The sequence below is a fragment of the Equus quagga genome, chromosome 1 (genome assembly GCF_021613505.1).
Source record: "Equus quagga isolate Etosha38 chromosome 1, UCLA_HA_Equagga_1.0, whole genome shotgun sequence".
Lineage (NCBI taxonomy): Eukaryota > Metazoa > Chordata > Mammalia > Perissodactyla > Equidae > Equus > Equus quagga.
The window spans coordinates 86,651,588-86,674,938 of record NC_060267.1 but is presented as its reverse complement, the minus strand read 5'-3'; the positions used below and the strand labels follow the sequence as shown (position 1 = coordinate 86,674,938).

Sequence of the window (23,351 nt, the reverse complement as noted above, 5' to 3'; positions counted from 1 at the left end):
CCTAGCAGCTGAGACACCAGGTCCTTCCTTAAAGAGAAATCCGGGTGGCATGTCTGTATATCTATCGCAACTTTTTTCTTGTGTGTGAAAGTAATTAATACATGTTCATGTATCCATTTTATAATGTAAAAAAAGGTAAAATTTACTTAACTATTCCTTCCACGAGAATTTCTTGAGCAACTTTTATGTGCCAGGCTCTATTCTAGGCGCTGGAAATAGGGAAATGACAAAATAAAAACTGTCCCCTCATGGAGTTTATATTGTATTTGGACATAGACAGTAAATAAGTAAATTTATAATATATCAGATGGTGATAATTACTTTAGAGAAAAATAATACAGTATAAGGAGGGGTGTTCTGATTTATGTAGAGTGGTCAGGGAAGGCTTCTCTGATAAGGTAATTTGACCAGAGGCAGGAGTGAAAGGATGGAACTAGCTCTGTAGATATTTTGGGGAAGAGTGTTCCAAGCCAAGATTACAGCAGATGCCAAGACAACCCTCTGGTAGGAGTGTGTAGTGTGTTGGCGTATTTGAAGAATAGCAAGAAGGCCAGTGTGGCTAGCCTAGAATGACTGAAAATAGTAAGAGAGAAAGTTTTGGACATACTAGTGGTGGTCAGATCGTATGAGACCATGTAAGCCGTTGTAAATACTTGGAGACCTTCTCAGAATGAGATGAGAAGGCATGTGAAGATTTTGAGCTGAAAAGTGGTAGAATCTGACTTCATTTTAAAAGGATCGCTTTATCTGCTGTGTTTGGAATGAACTGTGCCTGAGCAGCTGGAAGAATGGAGTTGCCTTTAACTGAGAAGGAGAGGACCGAATAGAGTAGGTTTTGGGGGCACAATAGCTGGGATTCAGTTTTGGATATGTTAAGTTTGAAATGCCAACTAGACACCCAGACAGAGATGTCAAATAGGAAGTTGGATAGTGGAGACTGGAATTCAGGAGAGAGGTCCAATCTGTAGATTAAAAAATTGGGGAGCTGTCAGTGTATAGTTGGTATTTAAAGCCATGAGAGTGCATGCTGTCACCTACAGAGTGAATAAAGAAGAGAACATCTCAGAGCTTTGAGTTCTGGGGCACTCCAACAGTTGGGGGTTGGGTGGTGAGGTGAACCACCAGTGGAGATTTGAGAAGGAGCAGCCAGTGAGGTAAGAGGAGAAAATGATGTCTTAGAAGATAAATAGGAATATTCAAGAAGAGGAGGATGACCAGCTGTGTCCAGTGTTGCTGGTAAGTAACTTAAGATGAGAACTGAGTATTGCTCATTGGATTTACCAGCATGGAGATCATTAGTACTGACACATAGTACTTCAGTGGAATGATGGGAACGAAGTGGGTTGGTATGTGTGTGAGGGAGAATGGGAGACAAATTGGAGACAGCTGTATAGACACGTCTTTCAAAGAGTTATGCTGTGAAGGAGAAGGAGAGTAGAGAAATACATGAAAGCTAGAGTAGGATGTGAGCCATTTTTTTTCCTTAATTTTTTAAATTAAATTTATTTAAACTGAAAAAAAAACAGTTCACCCATTTCTTTCACCCCCCAAACACCCCTCCTCTGGCAACCACCAATCTGTTCTTTGTATCTATGAGCTTGGTTTTATATTTTTAGATTCCACATATAAGAAAGATCAGTTTTCTAATTTCACTTAGCATAATGCCCTTGAGTTCCATCTTTGTTGTTGCAAATGGCAAAATTTCATTCTTTTTTATGGTTGAATAATATTCTATTGTATCATTTATCATAATTTCTTTATCCATTCATCCATTGATGGGCACTTAGGTTGTTTCCATATCTTGGCTATTGTAAATAATGCTGCAAGGAACATGGGGATGCATATATCTTTTTGAGTTAGATTTTCTGTTTCCTTTGGATAAATACCCAGAAGTAGAATTACCGGATCCTAGGGTAATTCTATTTTTAATATTTTAAGGAATTTCCATACTGTTTTCCATAGTGGCTGCACCGATTTACATTCCACCAACAGTGCACAGAGTTCCCTTTTCTCCACATCCTCAGCAGTTTTTATTTCTATTCTTTTTGATAACAGCCATTCTAACAGGTGTGAGGTGATATCTCATTTTGGTTTTGATTTGCATTTCCCTGGTGATTAGTGATGTAGAACATCTTTTCATGTACCTGTTGGCCACGTCTATGCCTTCTTTGGAAAAATGTCTATTCAGATCTTCTGCCTACTTTTTAATTGGATTCTTTGGTTTTTTTGCTATTGGGTTGTCTGAATGCTTTATGTATTTTGGATTTTAGCTTCTTTTCAGATGTGTGACTTGCAGATATTTTCTCCCATTCAGTAGATTGCCTTTTCATTTTGTTGGTGACTTCCTTTGCTATGCAGAAGCTTTTTAGTTTGATGTAGTCCCACTTGTTTATTTTTGCTTTTGTTGTTTTTGCTTTTGGAGTCAGATTAAAAAAATCATTGCCAAGACCTCTGTCAACGAGCTTACTGCCCATTTTTTCTTCTAGGACTTTTATGGTTTCAGGTCTGATGTTCAAGTCTTTAGTCCATTTTGAATTCATTTTTGTGTATGGTGGAAGATAGTGGTCCAATTTCATTCTTTTGCATGTGGCTGTCCAATTTTCCCAATATCATTTATTGGAGAGACTCTCCTTCCCCATTGTATTTTCTTGGCTCCTTTTTCGTAAATTAATTGCTCATATATGCTTGAGTTTATTTCTGGGCTCTCTCTTCTGTTCTGTTGATCTGTGTGTCTGTTTTTATGCCAATATCACACTGTTTTAATTACTATAGGGGATATAAGAGCTAATGCATGAATAGAGGTGTTGGCCTTAAATAGGAACACAGTCAGTTTAATCAAGGTAACAGAAGGGAAGACAGGAATGTATATGGTTACAGATGCAAGTAGGTTGGTACATGTGCGGAAGATGTTTACTGATGGCCTCTGTTTTTTTCAGTGAAATATGGAACAGTTGCCATCAGCTGAAAAGTGAGGATGGGGGTGAGATGGATGTTTGAGGAGAGAGGAGAAGGTGTGAAATAGTCCTCTCGGAAGATAAAGAGTGAATGGACTAGGAAGATGTAGTGGGAGTGCCCATTTTGAGGTCATGAATTGAAAATGGGACCAGTCAGCACGACTGTATGTGTTTCTTCAGCCATATGTAGCTGCCCAGATGCCAGCTCAGAGTAGGTAGAGGGTTGGATTTGATCAAGTAATAAATAAAACTAATTGTTCACTTTGAAAGCTGTTTTCAGGAGGTTGGTGATAGGAATGGTATTTAGAATTTTGGGTGTTTAATTATACCCATTTTTGGAAGGCTAAACTTAGTGAGTGACAGATCATTAAAAAGGAAAAAGGTGTGGCATTGTTCCAGGAAAAGTTCTTCGTTGAAAATTACAGGCCCCAATTCCAGCCAACTTAAGCAGAAAAGGAATTTACTGAAAGGTTGTCAGGTACCTCACAGCATTGATGGAAAAACTGGAGAATCTGGTTTAGAAAACAAGCAGGAACCAAGGGAATCAAACAATCTGGAATTACTGCCATGGTCATACCACTGGCGGACCTTGGTTGAGGATGCCTGATTAAGGGTATTGCCGTGGTCTCAGTATTTGTGTTCCCCCAAATTCCTGTGTTGAAATCCTAGCCCCCAAAGGTAATGATCTTACTAGGTGGAGCCTTTGGGAGGTGCTTAAGTTATGAGAGTGGAACCTCCTGGGATTAGTGCCATATAAAAGAGGCTCCGGAGAGGTCCCTAAACCCCGTTCTACTATGTGAGGATACAGGTGTGCAGCCCGGAAGAGAGCCCTCACCTGACCATGCTGGCACCCTGATCTCAGGCTTCCAGCCCCAGAACTGTGAGAAATACATTTGTGTTGTTTATAAGCCATACAATCTGTGGCATTTTGTTATTATAGCAGCCCAAATGAGCTAAGACAGATGTTGATGCTGCCGTTTCTGATCGCTGGTATTACATCTGCTGGAGAAATGACTTCTGAACTTATCATTTATTATGTGAGTCACTGGCTCTGTCTCAAAGACCTTTAAAAATATTGCTGTGGCTGCTACGTCAAGAATGAAGTAAGGAGTTCAATAGCGGAAATGGGGAGAACCAGTCATGAGGCCCCAGTATAAATGATAGTAACTTAGATTAGGATAGTGACAGTGGAGATGAAAAGAAATGGACAGATTCATGAAATAGCCCGTTGGGTTGCTACCAAAATTTTTGTCTTGGGAAAAATTCTTTTTCTTCTTCTTCCTCCTCCTCTTCTCTTATATCTGTTTCTCATTTTTCTTTCTTGAATTCCAGACCTTTCTAGAGACCTTGATGCATTCTTATCTTGCACAGGGCAGTGCAACTTATCTAGAGGATATGTCATAAAATCCTGCAGTGTTCATCATTTGTTCTTTAAAAGAATATTGCTAAGCTACTGTGTACACTATGGTACTGAAAGGGATTGCTGTGGGTAGTCGTTGTAGAATCAAGTTGAAGTCTAGACACTCAGAAATGACTCCTTTCTTCCAGGGCACTGCATGATTGCCGGCTGGGCCGACCAACCTTTCTCTAGGTGTGGATAATTGAGACGGCGTGATCTCACTTTCATCTAAACTTGTTTCCTCAAGACTTGTTAGTCCTTAGACTCATAGTCTTTTACATATTGGTTGCTTGAAATAGGCCAAATGCATATCCACTATTTTAAAAAGTAGTGAGAAAGAAAATGATATCTTTTTAAAAAGCCTTTTAAGACAGTGATTTTCAAATGGAACTAATTATCAGAAATGGCTTAAAATAGTTTTAAGAAATACAGAATCCCAGCCCTCCTGAATCACAGTGTCTGAAGTAAGTCCCAGAAATCTTTATTTAAAAAAAAGTAAACATTCCAGGATAATCAGCCAGGTTTAGGAACTGTAGCTTTATGCTATTTAGACCAGCTTAACTCTTCACTGGGAGAGTTAATTAAATTCTTCTTTCTTAATGGGAGGGATCCATTATAAATAACTATTTGGATTTCTCAGTTTGATTTTAAAATATGGCATTTGTCTCATCTTTCAGATTGGTTTCATAAGATTATAAATAGTTTTTCAGGGGTAGTAGAGGTGGATTCCATTAATTTTTCTCTTACTCTGTGGCTATTTTGTAATTATACAATTTTAATTTCACCTCCGTAAGTATAAGAAACTTACTCTCTATACAAGAATATAGCCCACCAAACTTCAGCTTCAAACAAGTTTGTATAAAAACAGCTAGATCACTGCTTCTTAAACCTAACATGTGCACAGATCACCTGGAGAGCTTGTTAAGGGGCAGATTCTGATTTAGTAGGTCGGGGTGTGTCCTGAGGTTCGGCATTTCTAATACGCTCTAGGGTGATGCTGAGGCTGCTGGTCTGCGGATGTTATTTTGAGAGGCTAGATGCTAATTGTATTCTCCTTTGAGCTTTCCTCTTGAAGAGTTACTCTGCTCTGGGGCATGTCGTAGGACTGTTTAGTTTGACCAAAGGTTCAGTAGTACATTTTAAGAAGATAGGATTATATAACCTTTTAATGCTTTTTCCCATATTCTTGGAGGTCATAGTACTATATATAGCCTAAGGTTTTTAATTTCAGGCTTTGGAACTGAATAAAAGAAGTGTCAGAAGCAGTTTAGTTTTCACTGAATCATTAAATCTGCAGCAGCAAACTGGTTTATCTACTTGGAGTAGTCTGAACTACAAGTAGAGTATTAGTAACTGAATTAAGAATAAGAAAGAAAAAGATACAGTGTTGAAAATTCTTATTAGATATGCAGGGTATACGTACGGATTGGGGAATTTGTGTTTTGCCAAATTGAGAGTGCATTGGATAAGATGTATGATATGCTAGAGCAGTGGTTCTTAGTGGGGGTGATTTTACGTCCCAGGGCACGTTTGGTAGTATCTGGAGACATTTTTAGTTGTCGTGACACTAGGGTGGTGGTGGTGCTACCGGTATCTAGTGGGTAGAGGCCAGGGATGCTGCTAAACACTTCACAGTGAGCAAGACAGCCCCCTGCCACAAAGAATTACTTGACCCGAAATGTCAGTAGCACCAAGATTGAGAAACCATATGTAGAGAATTCTCATAAGTACTAGATTAATTTTTTAATTGAAAATAATACAGAAAATACGTATAGAAAATAATCATCCATATTCCCACCAAATTTAACTAATGTTAACGTTTTTTCATATTTTACTTTAGACTTTTGGTTTAAGACATATCACTCTTTTATTTTTGGGAAGATAACATGATTATTCTTTTGAATTCAAATAATGTAGAAAGTTCAAGGATGAAAGTAGTGAAGCTATCCCAAATCTCACCACCCAGAAATAATCATCATTAACACCAGGTGACCATTATCCCAGATAGCTTTCCATGCATATATACAGATAGAAGAACAGAGAGAAATGCTTTTGTAAAATTGGAACCATATTGTAGATGAAGTAAAAAATCCTTTTTCTTATGAAAAACTTAAAGAAAATTAAATAGAATAATTAACTCCCATGTACTCATCACTGAGCTTCCACAATCATGAATTCAGGCCCAATCTTATTTCATCTGTATCCATACCCACTCACCTGCCCCTGAGTATTTTGAAGCAAATCCCAGACAGCACATCATTTCATCTATAAATATTTCAGTACCTGTCTCTAAAATGTGAGGACTCTTTCTTTGAGCCATTATCAACACAATTATTAATGTCCCTGATTGATTCATTCTCTCTCTCCTTCTTCTCTCTCTCATTATGTTTTCTTCCAAATTGAGTTTTTTGTTTCTAATAAGATTACACATATGAAAGAGAAATAATTCCACAAAGAAAGGAAATGGATGCTGAGTAGGCCAAAACAAAAGCGATCTGCCACAAATATATTTTGTAAATTTTGTTTTTTCTTTCTAGAATGTCTTAATCTATTTGACAGTGCTGTGTAAAATAATGAATTACTTTATTTCTCGTTTTTCCTATGTTCACTTTTCAAGCTGCCTTTCTCATCTTTTCCAATATTTCTCTGAGATACCTTCCTGCTTTGGTATCTCATGCTGTAACAATGGCCTCAGGGAACTATTAGCAGGAAAGTACCTGCAGGAATCATTTAACTGGTGGTTCGCTTCTTGAGGACGAGGAGCAAGTTTTATCATCTTTCTGCCTGATGCCATTACCATGTCCTCAATATTTGTTGGATGCTTGTTATTAATCTTGAGGGAATTGTGCCAATATTGATTGGTATATTAATTGAAACCATTTATTTACAACCAAAAATTGTGTGCTCATTTAGCTCTAACGTATGAGCATGCAGGAAAATATAAATCAGATGTTCACCTCTGGTACCTGCATGTATGGGCAGCCTCCATATAAAGAGATGAAGCAGGGAGTTCTCCTTCCTCTGCTCACATTCTCTCCCTTCTTCCACCACTTACTTATAGGGTGACCGTATGTCTTGGTTTGCCTAATACAGTCTCAGTTTTTGCACAGTCTTAATCTAATTATTAATAGTGTCCCATTTCATTCACGGAATTGTCCCAGTTTAAATGGTAAGTTAAATGGTAGCCCTACTTAGATGACATTTAATGTGTGTCCACTCTCTTCTGCATGCTTCACATACATTCTCATTTAATCTTCATGACCATCCTAAGAAGTAGATCCTATTATTTTCCCCATTTTACATGTGGGAAATTTGGGGTACAAAGAGGTTAAGTAACTTGGCTAAAATCCTACAGGTGTATTTGAAGAGTGAGTGGCAGAGCCAGGATGTGAGTGCAGGCAGTTTGGTGCCAGTGCTGTTAACCACTCTCCCCTGTTGCCTCTATGCTGGTCCCAAATCTCTCTTTGTAGAATACGTGCTGATCTACTAGGAGTCTCCTGATAATTAATCTGCATCTTTTTGTATCAGAAGCCTGGCAAAAGCTTTGGCAATTTGAGGCATTTCTTTGTCTTCAGAAAATACTTGTAGGTTTCTCATGTACCACTTTGTCAATCTGGTGATGGACTTCTTTCTCTGAAGGTTGAACATTTACCCTTTTTTTCCTTCCCCAAATCCCCAGTGCATAGTTGTATATTCTAGTTATAAGTCCTTCTAGTTCTATGTGAGCTGCTGCCACAGCATGGCTACTAACAGACAAGTGATATGATTCCGCCACCAGGAAATGAACTGAGCCACTGAAGTGGTGAGAGCGCTGAACTTTAACCACTAGGCCATCAGGGCTGGCTCGCAGCACAGGGTTTCGTCGGTTCGAATCCTGGGCACGGACATGGCACTGCTCATCAAGCCATGCTGAGGTGGCGTCCCACATGCCACAACTAAAAATACACAACTATGTACCAGGGGGCTTTGGGGAGAAAAAGGAAAAATAAAATCTTTAAAAAAAAAAAAAAAAAAGACTTGATCAACCCCCAGGAGAGGAGGACTCCGTCCGATGTCCTCTTGGGAGAAATCCTCCATCAGCAGATTGCTATTTTTGTTATGATGTTATATCGTCATCGCCATGGCACTTTTGACCCTCTAGGTGCATTTTAAGCACCAACAACAGATGGAACTCCTCAGCAGCAAAGAATTTAATTTTTTTAATATGAAAGCCTGGGGTTATTTGATTTTTTTTTAACCTTTTTAGTTTAAAGTCTATTGATAGACACAAGGTCTTTTCCTTCATAAAAACATTGTCTACTTTTATTATAATTGCACTTGCCTTTTTTTTCTTTTTTACTTGATATCTTAGTAATAAAGAATGGTTACCTTTGAAGTGTAGAATTTATCACGACAGCCTGGTGAGGTAGGGCAGTGTTCCTTATCCTCCCTTTGCGAATGAGGAAACCGAATTAGGCTGAACTGTTGGCTGTGCCTTTGGGGAAAATGCACCATGGGGACTTGCACTGGGGTCTTCAGAATCCAGATCCAGTGTGTGTCACATGGCCTTATTTTAACTTATTAGATTAAAAAAAATCTTATCAATGGCAAGATAAAGAAGAACACTGAAAACTGTGCTTATCTCACATTATAACTCCTTTTTAATGAGCATCATTATAGAATCTAAGTCACCATAATTAGTCTGTTTCCATTTCTCAGTTGACAGGCATATTAACACCACTTTGATGACTATAGACCCAATAAATTCTACTGAAAGGGAAGTCCTGCCGGGGCTGCAGTTGGCTCATATGGTGGCTGTGTGCAAATTAGAAGAAGGCGGTCTCTCTAGGTGGATGGGTCAGTCAGACAAGGCATACCTGCGAGGGGCGCGTTCAGCCCACACTGGGATGCTAGGCTGGGGGAATGAGTGTCTTTCAGTCTCTCCTCTCCCTCTTTTATGTAGTGCTCAAAAAGGAGCAGCCATGGGGCTGGCCCCGTGGCCGAGTGGTTAAGTTCGCGCGCTCCGCTGCAGGCGGCCCAGTGTTTCGTTAGTTTGAATCCTGGGCGCGGACATGGCACTGCTCATCAGACCATGCTGAGGCAGCGTCCCACATGCCGCAACTAGAAGAACCCACAACGAAGAATACACAACTATGTACCGGGGAGGCTTTGGGGAGAAAAAGGAAAAAATAAAATCTTTAAAAAAAAAAAAAAAAAGGAGCAGCCATGAATCCTGTTTCTATTTATTTATGAGGCTCTGGGGTTTTTTGGTGTTGTATTTATAGACAAAACATCTTGTTCCTCAGTCCACCACATATGTACCTGCCTCAACATCTTGTACTTGTTCCCTCCACCTGGAGCCTGGACCCCCTGATCTTTACTTGGCTCACTCCTGCACTTCCTCCACGTCTTTGCTCAAATGTTACCTTGTCAGGTGTCACCTCACCTACTCTTAACTAAGATACTGCCCCCAGCCATACACTCTCCCTTCCTTCTGTATTTTCTTCCTGGTACTCCTTACCACTTGGGATATTATATTTATTTTATTTTATTTTTCTCTCTCCACTAGAAAGTATGCTCTGTGAAAGCACAGATTTTGCCTGTTTGGTTCACTGCTGTACTCAGCACCTAGAAAAGTACCTGGCATGTAGGAGGCGCCCGGTCAGTGTCTGTTGAATGAATGAACTAACCTTGGACTGTTTGTTTTGTGATTGACAGAATAAATGACCAGTTTTAATATTTGCTACCTTTTACTGACTATGTATCTACACTTTCTGGACTATAATATTATGAATATTGTCTAATCAAATCTTGCTATAGCTGTATGAGGGGGAAGTAGTATACTCCCCATTTGGAGTTGAAGAAATCCCAAAGTTTAGAAAAGTAAATAATATCCCCAAAGTCAAATATCTAGTAATTAGAATCATTCCTTGATAGGTAGATCTGATAACCAAAGTTCATTTCTTAAAAATTGCTTTGGTGGTTCTTTTGGGTCTTGTAATTTTTTTCAAAGAAGGATTTTCAATTACTGGGAGTAAAAACCTTAAAAATACTATTAACTATGTTTTAAGGGGAAGGAGAGGGCCCATGGGATTTGGAGCATTGGGATAACAAGATCAGACAACCCTGTTCTGTAGTCTTTGCATTCTTGTCTGAGTGGGCTGACTTTGAGGGTCCTATGGGAAGAAGAGCGTGACTTTAGAGTCCTTTTCCAACTGTGGACTCTGGACAGATAACTTATCTTCCCCTCTACAGTTCGGGAACAATTCCGACCTTATGGGGCTGTGAAGATGACAAACGTATAGAAGATGCCTGGCATGGTTCCTGGCGATTGGGAGTTGATTTCTCCTGTCCCTGCCCTTTTCTTCTTTCAGCTGCAAGTGACTAGAAATCCAAGTTGTTGAGGAGTGATTTCTTTTCTTGATAACTTCCCTCTAGATAAGTAATCCCGCCTTTTAAGCTGTTTTCTGGTAATATGTAGGCCATCAAGTTACCTTTTATAATTTGCATGTCATTTTGTTTATCATTTTAATTCCAGGAGTAATTCATGTGCTTTGTAAGTGTTGTGCACATATTCCCCTCACAAACTTTTGGTTTAATTCATGCTTTTGTAATTGAATGTTGCATGAAAACTGTTAATAATTAGGAAGCCCTCTTTACTTTGTTCCCCGCGTCTTTCTCCCCGTGTTCCATGAAATGGCAATTTTTGAAAGTCACCGACACTGCATGTTTGCTAACTCATGTAGATTTGGATGCTTACTAGAATTTCTTAAGCACTGTCTTATAACTTCTATGATTGTCACCATGTCAACAGAATGGTAGTCATGCACAGACCCAAAGAATAGGGTTTCCTCAACTAATGAGTAATTGAGGTAGATAAAAAACAGGCCTTTTTATATGAAGATACTTTCTCTATGAAATTAGATTAAACAATATAGCATTTAACTACCAACTGTGAAAAACTATTTACTGAGAAGTGAGGAGCAAGATTTAAAAGAAGTGTAACTAACTTCCAGCTTAAAAATGGCTGAGGCTCCTTTTCAATTAAATGCTGATCTCTCCCTCTTAATACCTTATTATTTGCCATATAGTGAAGCATTAAAAAGGCTCATTATTTAAACATTAATTATTGATTTAACTGGAAGGTATGTAATTTAAAGATTAATTAATTTAACCTCACATAATGATATAACCGAGTTGGGAGGGGTTCTAGGAGTATAAGTGAACAAATTCCTTATTTGTCATTATAGAAAATCTGTAATGTCAAAAATGGATGAATCAAGCAGTTGCAAGAAAAGCTTCTGAGATAGGACTATAGGGAAGCTATTAGGTGAAACAGCCAGAAGAGTTGAAAGTTGTTGATGCTGGTGAAAGAAAGGAGAGCCAGTGTTTCTTTCTCTTTGGATGAAAAGTTTGTTTTCTTTCTTCTCCTTCCAGCTTATTGCAGACAAAACATGCGGTTTAGGAAAGCAAAATTGTCATGGTATAGATCCTAAATATCTTTTAATGGGTTATTTTTTTTTTTAATTCTGCTTAATACAAATCAGGCATGACCCAACATTTGCATGACTAACAGCCTTCTCTCAGAGTATGCTAAGATGTTGGTTTTGGGTGGCCCCAGATGATTTTCATGTTGTCTGTTTTGTCCTCCTAAAAAATAAAACAACTAATTATTTTACCAGTAAAATGAGTTTATTCAGGAATAGCAGAGGAATTGCAATTTGGGACAAGCAAGCTATAGCAAAAACCATAGGCAAGTCCAGCAAACAAAGGAGAGGAACGTTACTTTGTGGAGAAAAAGGAGGAAGTTGGGAGGGGTTGTTTTGAACGAAAGTCCATTGGAGGACAGCAAGAGTTCAGGGGCTGACGGTTTCCCATTGGCTGGGCTTGTTGGGCAAGGAGAATTCTCACTGCTGGAGTTTGTAGTTGACATGTTTCTGTCGGGGTCTCTAATTGACATCAAATGACAGTGGGTGACAGCTCCCCCTTCTGGCCTCCTGACTCGGTTTATGAGGTCTCCTTTATTCTTTTTTACATTTTCCCTTTTGATCAAGATCTTGCTCCAGAAGCATTGCTAGTCAAGAGTTAAGTTTTCTGGATTCAGTTGCCTTTGTTCCTCAGTACCATAAAGGACCTTCTTAGGTGTCATGTCCTACGTTGCAGGGAAAGTGTACAGATTGTAAACCTATTAAGGTCACTTTTGAGTAATGAGGAGGGGTGGAAGGAAGAACTCTCAGGCATTCTCATCTAAAGTCTATATCTTATCAAGGTTGTAAGTGTTGGAGATCACCTTGAAGTGTTGAGCATCCCATTATCGGGTACATCGATTTTATAAAGATTTGACTGGCAACAGATACAAAACAAAAATAATAATGCAAAACAGAATTAAAAGTAACATGACTTCCAAATTGTATGATGGTTCCAAATCAGGAGCCCATACCTGAAGGTAACCAGCTAAATAGATCGAAAGACTGTGTGGCTTAGGTGAAAATTGTTGGAGCCAATGTGCTTGTTACTTAATTTTATGCAATTGTTTCTCTTTCCCCAGAGGAGTTAGAAAATAGAACGGTGAATACAGCAAGAGCCCACTCAAACTGAAAGAATTGACCGAATGCTTTGGGAAGACACAGTGCAGGAATAAACCTGAAGCAACAGCTGATGAACTTTTTGCAAAAATAGCAAAACTTCACAGACGTATTAAAACAGTTTTGTTATCTCAGAAGAGTTGTTTGGAACCAAATATGTTATCCAGTAATACAGCCTGTAAGGTTGCAAGATCAGAGATGTGAATTTGGATAAGAATCCAGTCAGTTAATAGTCAGATGAAAGAAAGATTCGGGGGGCCAGCCCCATGGCCGAGTGGTTAAGTTCGCACGCTCTGCTTTGGCAGCCCAGGGTTTCACCGGTTCGGATCCTGGACATATACGTGGCACTGCTTGTCAGGTCATGCTGAGGTGGCATCCCACATGGCACAACCAGAGGCACTCACGACTAGAATATATAACTATACTGGGGGGCTTTGGGGAGAAGAAGAAGAAAAAAAAAGATTGGCAACCAATGTTAGCTCAGGGCCAATCTTAAAAAATAAAAAAAGTGAATTCTGAAGCTTCTAATCCTTCAGAAAAAGCAGGTGAAAGGATTGATTTGTCGTGGGATCATGATGAGGCCATGTCTGAAAGGCCGTAGTTGAAAGAACAGGTTTCCCCCTTTTGCAGGGGATTGAGAAGTGCAGACAAGATTGTTGTCTGTCCAAGGAAGAGAGGGAGAAAATAAAGTCAGAACAACAGTAAGAAAAGGATGTACAGGCCTGGTCCTGACATCCTGGGAAAGCTGTCTCGTCAGATGTCTTCTGCTTCAATTCCAGAAAGCCTTTACTTTCAGGTCACAGATGGTGTGCAGTCAGAGTTTGATGCTTTCCTTAGACATGATACATGAATCCAAGAGTATGTTCCCTGAAGTTTGGCGGCATAAGGTTTGGTTAGCAGGACCTGATAGAGAAGCCTTTCTGGTGAGGATGAAGACGCTTTCTGGAGATGTCTTTTCTAGTAGATGAGATCTCCAGGTTGCAAGGAGTGAAATTTTTTTTTTAAGTATGTTTTTTTTTTTTTTTTTTTTTTTTTTAGTGAGGAAGATTGGCCCTGAGCTAACTTCTGTTGCCAGTCTTCCTGTTTTTTTTTTCCCTCCCCAAAGCCCCAGTACATAGTTGTATATCCTAGTTGCAGGTCATTCTAGTTCTTCCATGTGGGATGCTGCCACAGCCTGGCTTGATGAGTGGTGTATAGGTCTGTGTCCAGGATCCAAACTGACAAACCTCGGGCCACCGAAGTGGAACAGGCAAACTGAACCGCTTAGCCATGGGGCCACCCAGGCATGTTGTTTAAGGTCTTCATTTCCCAGGAGCATACTGTGAAAAGATTGTTCTACCAAAGCATGGCTATTTTTAATAGAAGCAGTCAGACCTTTATAATATTGAAGTGTGTCTCCATTTATCAGCTGCATATCAAGAGAGGCAGGGGCCAGGAGCATTGGATGTCCTGTGGCTCTCTCAAAGGGTGAGAGCTTATGAGTTCCAAAGAGGATGGAGCTGAGATTTAGAAGGACTAATAGCAATGCTTTTGGCCAAGACATTCAGAGGGTTTCAAAAAGTTTTGCCAGTTGAGTCTCAATAGTATCATTAATGTATGCGACTAACCCTGAGGATTGAGGATGGTAAGCACAGTGAAAATATTCTGAAACTGGCCAAACAGCACAGACTTATTGAAGTACCTGACCAATAAAATGGGTTTCCCAATCACTATGAAGTAGGGGTTCCCCAGGCAGGGGTAATCTTTGTAACAGAATTTTATCCACAAAAGAAGCAATGGCCTGTCTACAAGGGAAATCTTCGGTCCAGTGAGACAACATACAAAACATGACTAAAACATATTTATAGCCATGAGACGGGGGAAGCTGTATGAAATCCATTTGCTAAACCTCGAATGGCCCATCAGGCAATTCCAAATTTTCAGGAACAGTGAGAACAGGTTTCTCTGGATTGTATTTTGGACAGGTGGGATAAGCGAGGTGGGCGGTTTTTGCAGCCTCATTAATATTTCCCCACCAGTATTGCTTCATGAACACTGTCATTTTGTCAGCAGACCAATGGTTTAAACATGTACAGTGGTAGGGAGTGGGAGTTTCAGAATTTCTGGTAAGACCGGATTGTTGTTTGGCCCAAATAGAGTTCTCTTTTTTTATTGAGCCAATAGTTATTAGATTTCCACTATTATTTTTCCTTTTCTGGGGCCCAGTATTGGGCATCTTTAGTCAATTTTTCCAAATGATCATCTGAGGAAACATTCTTTTGGACCATGACAGAGGCTTGGCTGTTTGTTTCCTTGAGAGCAGCGTTTTTGGCAGAAATATCAGTGAGCTGTGGTTTCCTTTAGCCTCTAGGGAGTCAGGTTTGGAATGCCCAGGGATCTTAATAGTAGTCCCGGCAGCTGGCAAGAGTACGGCATCTAATAGATTCTGGATTAGAGGTAAGGAAACTTGGCTGTTTCCATAGCATCCCAAAGTCGTGGGCTACCCCAGAGGCATACCAACTATTGGTATAAATGTTTGTCCTTTGCCTTTGGCTAAAATACAAGCCCCAGCAAGAGTGTATAATTCAGCCTGTAGGGCCGAAGTAGCCAAAGGTAAAGCTGCTGCCTCTATGACATCAAAAGCAGTTGCAGGGGCCAGCCCAGTGGCGTAGCGGTTAAGTTCCTGCACTCCACTTTGGTGGCCCAGGGTTCACTGTTCAGGTCCCGGGCGTGGACTTACACACCACTTGTCAAGCCATGCTGTGGCAGGCATCCCACATATAAAATAGAGGAAGATGGGCACAGATGTTAGCTCAGGGCCAATCTTCCTTACCAAAAAAGAGGAGGATTGATGGTGGATGTTAGCTCAGGGCTAATCTTCCTCAGGAAAAAAAAAAAAAAGTTGCAAAAACACACCCAGCATGAACATTTACCATTCTCATCCTTTAAATAGGAACCATCAATAAACCGTGAAAAATCTGCATTGGTTAGAGGAATTTTCTGAAAATTATTTTTGGGAGTCAAATGGTGATCTGTCACTGTTAAGCAGTCATGAGGAGTTTCATCACTGAAGGAGGGAGAAGAGGAGCAGGGTTGAGGTTATTACAAGGAGAAAGAGTTACGTGAGGAGAAGGGGTTCCTAGGAGGTGAGACGACTGACTGAAAGGTGTTGAGTGTGAGGGGAATTTAGAAGGGCTTCTGCATGGGGCTCAAAGATGGTTCAGGGGATTCTATGACTGTTTCTTCGGTGGCCTTAACCAAAAGGGCAGTGGCAGGAATGGCTCTAAGACAAGGGTGCTACCCTGGGGCCACAGGATCCAGTTGTTGGCTGTAATACCCTTTGGGTCAATGATGGTCCCGTGTTTTTGGGTGAGTACTTCAAGGGCATTCTCGTCCGTCTCATCTACAGAGAGGAAAAAGGGAAGCTGATTTGGATCTCCAAGGGCAAGGAGCTTTATTAAGCTTCTCGTCAAGGTTCCAAAGGCTGTGTCATCCTGATCTCCCCAAATAATACAGTCAAGTTTGTTGTTTTTTAGTCATACATAGCGGCTAGGCCCTAGGAGAGAAATTGGGAGATAGCTAGCTCAAGAAAACCTTGTAATTGGCACTTAGTTTTAGGTTTTGGGAAGTTCAGGATGCCATAAAGCCTGCCTGAATCCAAATGTTGTCCTTGTTCTGAGATCAGATCCCCTGAATATCAAACCTGAGATGGAGCAAACTGCAATTTTTCTTTGGGAACTTTATGTCCCTTTAAGGCCAAAAATTTTAACAAGTTGATGCTGGCTTCCTGGAAAGAGGTTTGAGAGGGGAGCAGGGAAGCAAATCATGTATGTATTGTAACAAAGTAGAGCCTGCAGAAAACTTTGTCATCCAGATCAGCTTTTAAGGTTTGTGAAAAGTAAGAGGGACTTTCTGTAAAGCCCTGGGGCATTGCCCTTCTTCCCAAGTGAAAGCAAAAAGATATTGGCTAGTCTTATCACCTGGAGTACTAAAAAATGCACGGCATAGATCAATTACAGTGAAAATTTGCTTTCAGTAGGGTAGGAGTTTAAGAGCAACAGGGTTCCGAGGGATAACAATGTTATTTATTGCTCAGAGGTCCTGGACAAACGTCCGTCTCCAGCCATTGGGTTTTCTTACAGGTAAGATAGGGTATTACAGGGACTAGTACAGGGGATAATGTGGCCCTGGGCCTTGGAATTTATTATGGGCTTGATGCCTTGAAGAGCTTCTTTATTTATAGGGTATTGATTAGTTCTGGGGAGAGGTTTTGAGGGCTATATTTGAATCTTGATGGGAGGTGCACCATGGATTCTGCCAATAACAGTTGAAGATTTTGCCCATAAAGAGGGTGGTGTTGAATCAGTAGAGACAAATGATCAGTGTCCCTAGACTCAGCTTGAGTGCCATCAGAGATGGAGCAAATAGAAGACGTCAGAGAGTCATTTAATTCACCTGGTTGGCTATTTTGATTGCTATTGTCAAATTCTAGAATTGTTTCCCTCTTTTGGGAGAAAGAAATTCCAGCATGATACTTTTCTAAATCTCGGCCTAATAAATGAATAGGGACAAAGGAACTAAGGAGAAACGGACGAGTGTCTCTCAAAGGGCCTAAACAAAAGGGAATAGGTTCAGAGGCAGGAAACTGTTGAGGTTTATTAGAGACCCCCACTATTTGAACCATTTTAGTGCTCCAAGGCAAGGGCCGCTGTATGGCACTGAGATTGAGCACTAAGAATGTAGCTCCGGTGTCAGTAAGGACGGAGGGAGATTTATTCCCAATCTGGAGAGTTCTTTCTCCGAGCTGATTAAGAGGGAGGATTGGGAGGAGCCCCATCGGTGGGAGTAGGAGGATATTGGAATGGCCAGCTAGAGGCCTGAAGGCGCCTGGAGTGCTTAGGGTTGTAAGAATCTTTTTTCCAATGCCCCTGGCTTTTTACAATAATAGCAGAAACCAGGAGGGTTTTGTTTTTGTTTAGGGGCCTCCATTTGTTGGAGTCGAAAATTAGGAATTTTGGTGGTCTTCCTTTTAGTTGAATCATCTAGGGTGTGAGCAAATTGATTTGCCAAATTCCATTCCATCCTGGTCCTTTTAACTCAAAGAAAGATCCCAGTTCAGCCTGTTAATAAACGTGGAGTTAAAGCCCAACCGAGTGGATTCAACATCTAAAGGAAGATCAGAATTTTCCTTAAACACAGTTTGGAGTCGATTGTAACAGTCATGAACAGAGTCATTAAGTTTTTGTGTGCAAGCCGCCTGAATTTTGCTCCATTCAGCAGACTTAGGAAAAGCTACTGTAATTGCTCAGTGGAGTTCTCCAGCGTGTGTTCTAGCATTTTGCCAAAAGTTAGGGGTTTGTTTTTCTAAATCCCTTTCAGGATGTTCTCTTCGGGCAAGTTTCATCCAGTGTTGGGCCTGACCCTCACCAACAAGCATGTGGACTAACAGCGTGTGATGTTAATCTGAGAAACCAGGTTGGTAAGTTTGAACAACTGTGTTAAATTCTTCAGCAAACCTATGGGGGTCCTCCTTACTTTAGGGAAGTCTTTACTGTGGCTCACAATGCGGCCTTAGTCCAGGGAACATAAGAAGTTTGGGGTTTATTTGGATCCTCAGAAGACTTCTGCCACACGTCCAGGGACAAAGAAAATGAGGGAGGGAAAGAGAGGCCTCAGTAGACGTTTTGTTTTTCTTTAATTGTTTGTTTGCCTCAGTTAATCTAAAAATTGCATTTTGCAAAGAGACAATTTTAGAATGCTGTTAACATTGGAAGCCTCAAGATACCAATCGAAATAGGCATCCCATTCAGTTTTTCCAATTTTAGAGCCATGGCTGTCCAATTTAGTTTTGAGAAAAGTAAGTTTGGGGAGGTGGAAAGCTCCCCGTAATGGCCATCGGTGTTCTAAATTACGTTTGGTTAACTCAGTCCATTTAGTTAGAAATGTACATGAGGAGGGACCCCAGTTTTTAAATAGAAAACCAGCTGGGGTCCCTGAACAGTGGGGGGCACCCTCAAAGCATTTAGATGACTGGGATCTCATTTCTCGGAGGTTTTTCTCTAGAACAAAAGAAAAATTCCTAAACAGCCTGATTCCTTTGGAATGCTAGCATACTTCCAATAGAAATTATACCAAACGAGTACTCACAAAAAGGAAAACCCTTTCCAACAGAAAGGACGAAGGCTTTAGACAGAAAAGCCAAAGGCTTTATAAAAAAAAAAAATACTGATCTTGAATAAAGCCTGGAGAGCTCAAGACGCAAAGAGCCGAAGCTCACATCCAGGGTCAATGAGGAAGGAGTGTGATCGACGGACTCAGTGGGTGTGACACCTGTTTGCTTGCCACCCTTGGAGTTGTTGGGGTCTTCTCTAGATCCCACTTCCTTGGCACCAAGTAATGTTGTCTTAAAAAATGAAACAGCTAGTTATTTTACCAGCAAAATGGGTTTATTCGGGAATAGCAGAGGAGTTGCAATTCGGGACAAGCAAGCTATAGCAAAAACCATAGGCAAGTCCAGCAAACAAAGGAGAGGAACGTTACTTTACAGAGGACAAGGAGGAAGTTGGGAGGGGTTGTTTTGAACAAAAGTCCATTGGAGGACAGCGAGAGTTCAGAGTGCTGACGGTTTCCCATTGGCTGGGCTTATTGGGCAAGGAGAATTCTAACTGCTGGAGTCTGTAGTTGACATGTTTCTTTTGAGGTCTGTAATTGATGTCCAGTGGCAGTAGATGAGGGCTTCGCCTTCTGGCCTCCCGACTCCACGTTCAAGGAGATTTCCTTGATTCCTTTTCATAGTTTTTAGTGTACTCTGCATAGACCTTTGGCAGCGGCTGCTGTGGTCATCTTTGTGTGTGATTAAGAAGAAGTCATGTGCCCTGCTGTTTACATGCTGAGTAGGAGTGATGTCTTGTTGGTTGTGATTGAGGCTCTTGTCTGAATTTCTTGTTCTCTTTTGAGTTTTTGTGTTAGGAATAAACGGCTGTTTAAATTCAACTACATTGTACTTGACTGCTGCCTCTGTGGGTTTTCCGCCGGGGACAGTTTTTATGAATTGTTAGCTATAGGCTGCTTCAGGTCATGTTTCCTCCCGTCATTCTCCAGGGTACCTATTTTTGATGCTTTCCTTCATTTTGTATATTTTTGTGTTTCCTGCCCCATTAGTTTCATAAATAGATCTTGCATGAGTCTGGTTGATAGTCATCCTTTTTTGCTGACGGACTGACTAACTGCCTTTCTTCCCTTTCACTGCAGTGCTTTCTGTTAGGCTGTGTGCTATGTCTCAGTTGAAGAATTTGCATATTTGTTTGTGTTAGGTAAACACGTCTCTTTCTCCACATTTGGTCGGCAAAATGATATCTTTATAGTCTCCTGACCAGATGACCTTCTGGCTGTATGTATGTCACTGCTGCTCCATCCCCTTGCTCCTTTGGCTTCCTTTTCGTAAACTCTCTTTGCCCTCAATTCATTCAGTTTCTTTATACATTGAACAATGAGAAGTTTGGTGCCTATGCATTCTCTTATAATTATTATAGCATGTAGTTTACGTTCAATCCCATGTTGGAATAAGTCAGAAAAATTATTTTCAGAAAATAATTTGTATATAATTCATGATAGCTTTATGCTGTCTTTGATAATGAAGATGCTTTGCACACTCTTTGGTAAGGACCAGCTTTTTTTTTTTTTTTTTAAATATTTTATTTTTCGTTTTTCTCCCAAAGCCCCCTGGTACATAGTTGTGTATTTCTAGTTGTAGGTCCTTCTAGTTGTGGCATGTGGGATGCTGCCTCAGCGTGACCTGATGAGCAGTGCCATGTCTGCACCCAGGATCTGAACCAGTGAGACCCTGGGCCGCTGAAGTGGAGCGCGCGAACTTAACCACTCGGCCACGGGGCCAGCCCCAGAACCAGCTTTTGAGCACTGCCATTTGTTCATATTGTAGGAACGCCATCTGCACAGGGCAGTAGCTGCTTCTTCCTTTTATACTGAATATGACAAAATCATCGTCATCACCCCCCAAACACACACACATTCAGCATTTTTTGTACTTGATATTTTTCAGTTTATGCGTTTTTGAGTGCATCTAAAACAGTTTTACAACTAATAATTTTAGAATAATTTACAGGGAAATTTTACATTCATTAGCTCATTTTATTGTCCAGTAGCGTTATGAGGTATCTGTTATTAATATTCCATTTTTATAGCTAAGAAAACATGTGTGACACTCTCTTATGTTGACGCTTAATTATACAGCCGTTCTGTCTTTTTACATTACTTGTAAAAAATCCGAGTGCATAACAAAATGATCTCTTTTCAACTATGTGATTTCTATAAATACCTTCTCTTCTTTGTCAGAATTAATTTTTATTATATTTTGGTTTCATTTCCTATGTACTTCTTTTCTCAGCCTGTTTCCCTTTTCTGATCACAGAGCCATTCCCTGTATTTTTGAAACATCACTAAACTGCAGAGTAATAATGGTGGTGATATTATGCATTTTATAGTGTTTTCAGACTTCTTTCACACCTAAATCTTGTTCTGTCTTCACAACAGTTACCTGAGACAGGCAGGACAAGTGTAAATTACTTGTTTGTGAATTAAAAACCTGCAACTCAGAGTGTTGGCTCAGGTTGTTTTGTTGTTTACCATCACGTAACTAGGAAGTGTCGGGACCAGGAACGCTTGGCTTCTGTCCTGGTCCAGGCCCTTCCCACTGCCGTAAGACTCTGCATTGTGCTCCCTGATAGAACGTAATACACCCTTGTATCATAGTCTCTCCAGGTTTCTTTCATACTTTCGGATTGCCAACCACTTACTCAGGATCGAATCCAGAGTACCAGTTTCTGTTGTTGCTTTGTCAAAAGACTTCCTGTAGAAAGGAGTTGTCAGCAAGACAGGTCAGTGATTTGCCAGATGCTCTATATCGAGCAGAACAAGTCTTTGAGCAGTTGTGCCCCCTCGTTGCTCCTTTGGTTGTGTGCCCATCTGGTAACCTGTGTTGGGACTCTGCCGTCTGTAGATTGGTTTCCTAGGGCTGCCGTAACAGATTACCACAAACAGCGGCTGAAAACAACCAGATTGGTGCTCCCACACTTAGGAGGCCAGAAGTCCAAAATCAAGGTGTTGGCAGAGTTGATTCCCGTATAGAAGCTCAGAGGGAGAATCTGTTCCGTGTCTCTTCCCTAGCTTTTGGTGGTTGCCAGCAATCCTTGGCATTCCTTGGCTTACAGCTGCATGATTCCAATGTCTGTCTCCTTCTTCATATGGCTGTGTTCCCTCTGTGTGTCTTCCCAAGATGTTCTTCTCTCTATGTGTGTCTGTCTCTGCGTCTCTTCTCGGCTTATAAGGACACTGGCCACGTTGGATTAAGGACTCACTGCATTTCAGTGTGACCCCGTGTTAACTTACTTCTTAATTACATCTGCAGATACCCTATTTCCAAATAAGGTCACATTCACAGGGACAAGGGGTTAGGACTTCAACATATTTTGTGGGGGGTGGGAGGGGAGGGACACAATTCAACCCACAACAATGTATGTCTTTTTCTTTCTGTCTACTTCTATTCTTTTTTTTTTTTCAGAGTGAATAGGGGTTTGTTTATTTATTTAATTTTTGTTGAGTTAATGAGAGTTTACAATCGTGTGAAATTTCAGTTGTACATTATTGTCTGTCAGTCGTGTTGTAGGTGCACCCCTTCACCCTTTGTGCCCCCCCCACCCCACCTTTCCCCTGATAGCCACTAATCTGTTCTCTTTGTCCACATTTTTAAATTCCTCATATGAGTGGAGTCATACAGAGATTGTCCTTCTCTATCTGGCTTATTTCACTTAACATAATTCCCTCAAGGTCCATCCATGTTGTTGCAAATGAGACGATTTTGTTCTTTTTTACGGCTGAGTAGTATTCCATTGTGTATATATATACCACATATTCTTTATTCAGTCATCTGTTGATGGGCACTTAGGTTGCTTCCATGTCTTGGCTATTGTAAATAATGCTGCAATGAACATAGGGGTGCATGGGACTTTTGGAATTGCTGACTTCAAGCTCTTTGGATAGATACCCAGTAGTGGGATGGCTGGATCATATGGTAGTTCTATTTTTAATTTTTTGAGGAATCTCCATACTGTTTTCCATAGTGGCTGCACCAGTTTGCATTCCCACCAGCAGTGTATGAGGGTTCCTTTTTCTCCACAACCTCTCCAACATTTGTTACTATTTCTTTTAGTTATTTTTGTCATTGTAATGGGTGTAAGGTGATACCTTAGTGTAGTTTTGATTTGCATTTCCCTGATGATCAGCGATGATCATCTTTTCATTTGCCTGTTGGCCATCTGTATATCTTCTTTGGAGAAATGTCTGTTCGTGTCTCCTGCCAATTTTTTGATCGGGTTGTTTGATTTTTTGTTGTTGAGTTGTGTGAGTTCTTTATATATTATGGCTATTAAGCCTTTGTCG

At 40.5% G+C, this 23,351-nt stretch overlaps 1 protein-coding gene across 3 annotated transcripts in view; it reads left to right on the top strand.

Annotated features, from left to right (window-relative positions):
• The window catches only part of SCAI (suppressor of cancer cell invasion), a 143,243-nt gene that overhangs the window by 38,805 nt on the left and 81,087 nt on the right, over window positions 1-23,351 (top strand). The window contains exon 1 of one of the 3 annotated variants that reach the window (XM_046644676.1): window positions 18,302-18,371. The exons of the other annotated variants lie outside the window; for them this stretch is intronic. The gene's annotated coding sequence lies outside the window, so the exon portion shown is untranslated. Of the gene's footprint in view, window positions 1-18,301; window positions 18,372-23,351 lie in introns of those variants that run through there. 3 annotated transcript variants of the gene reach the window in all.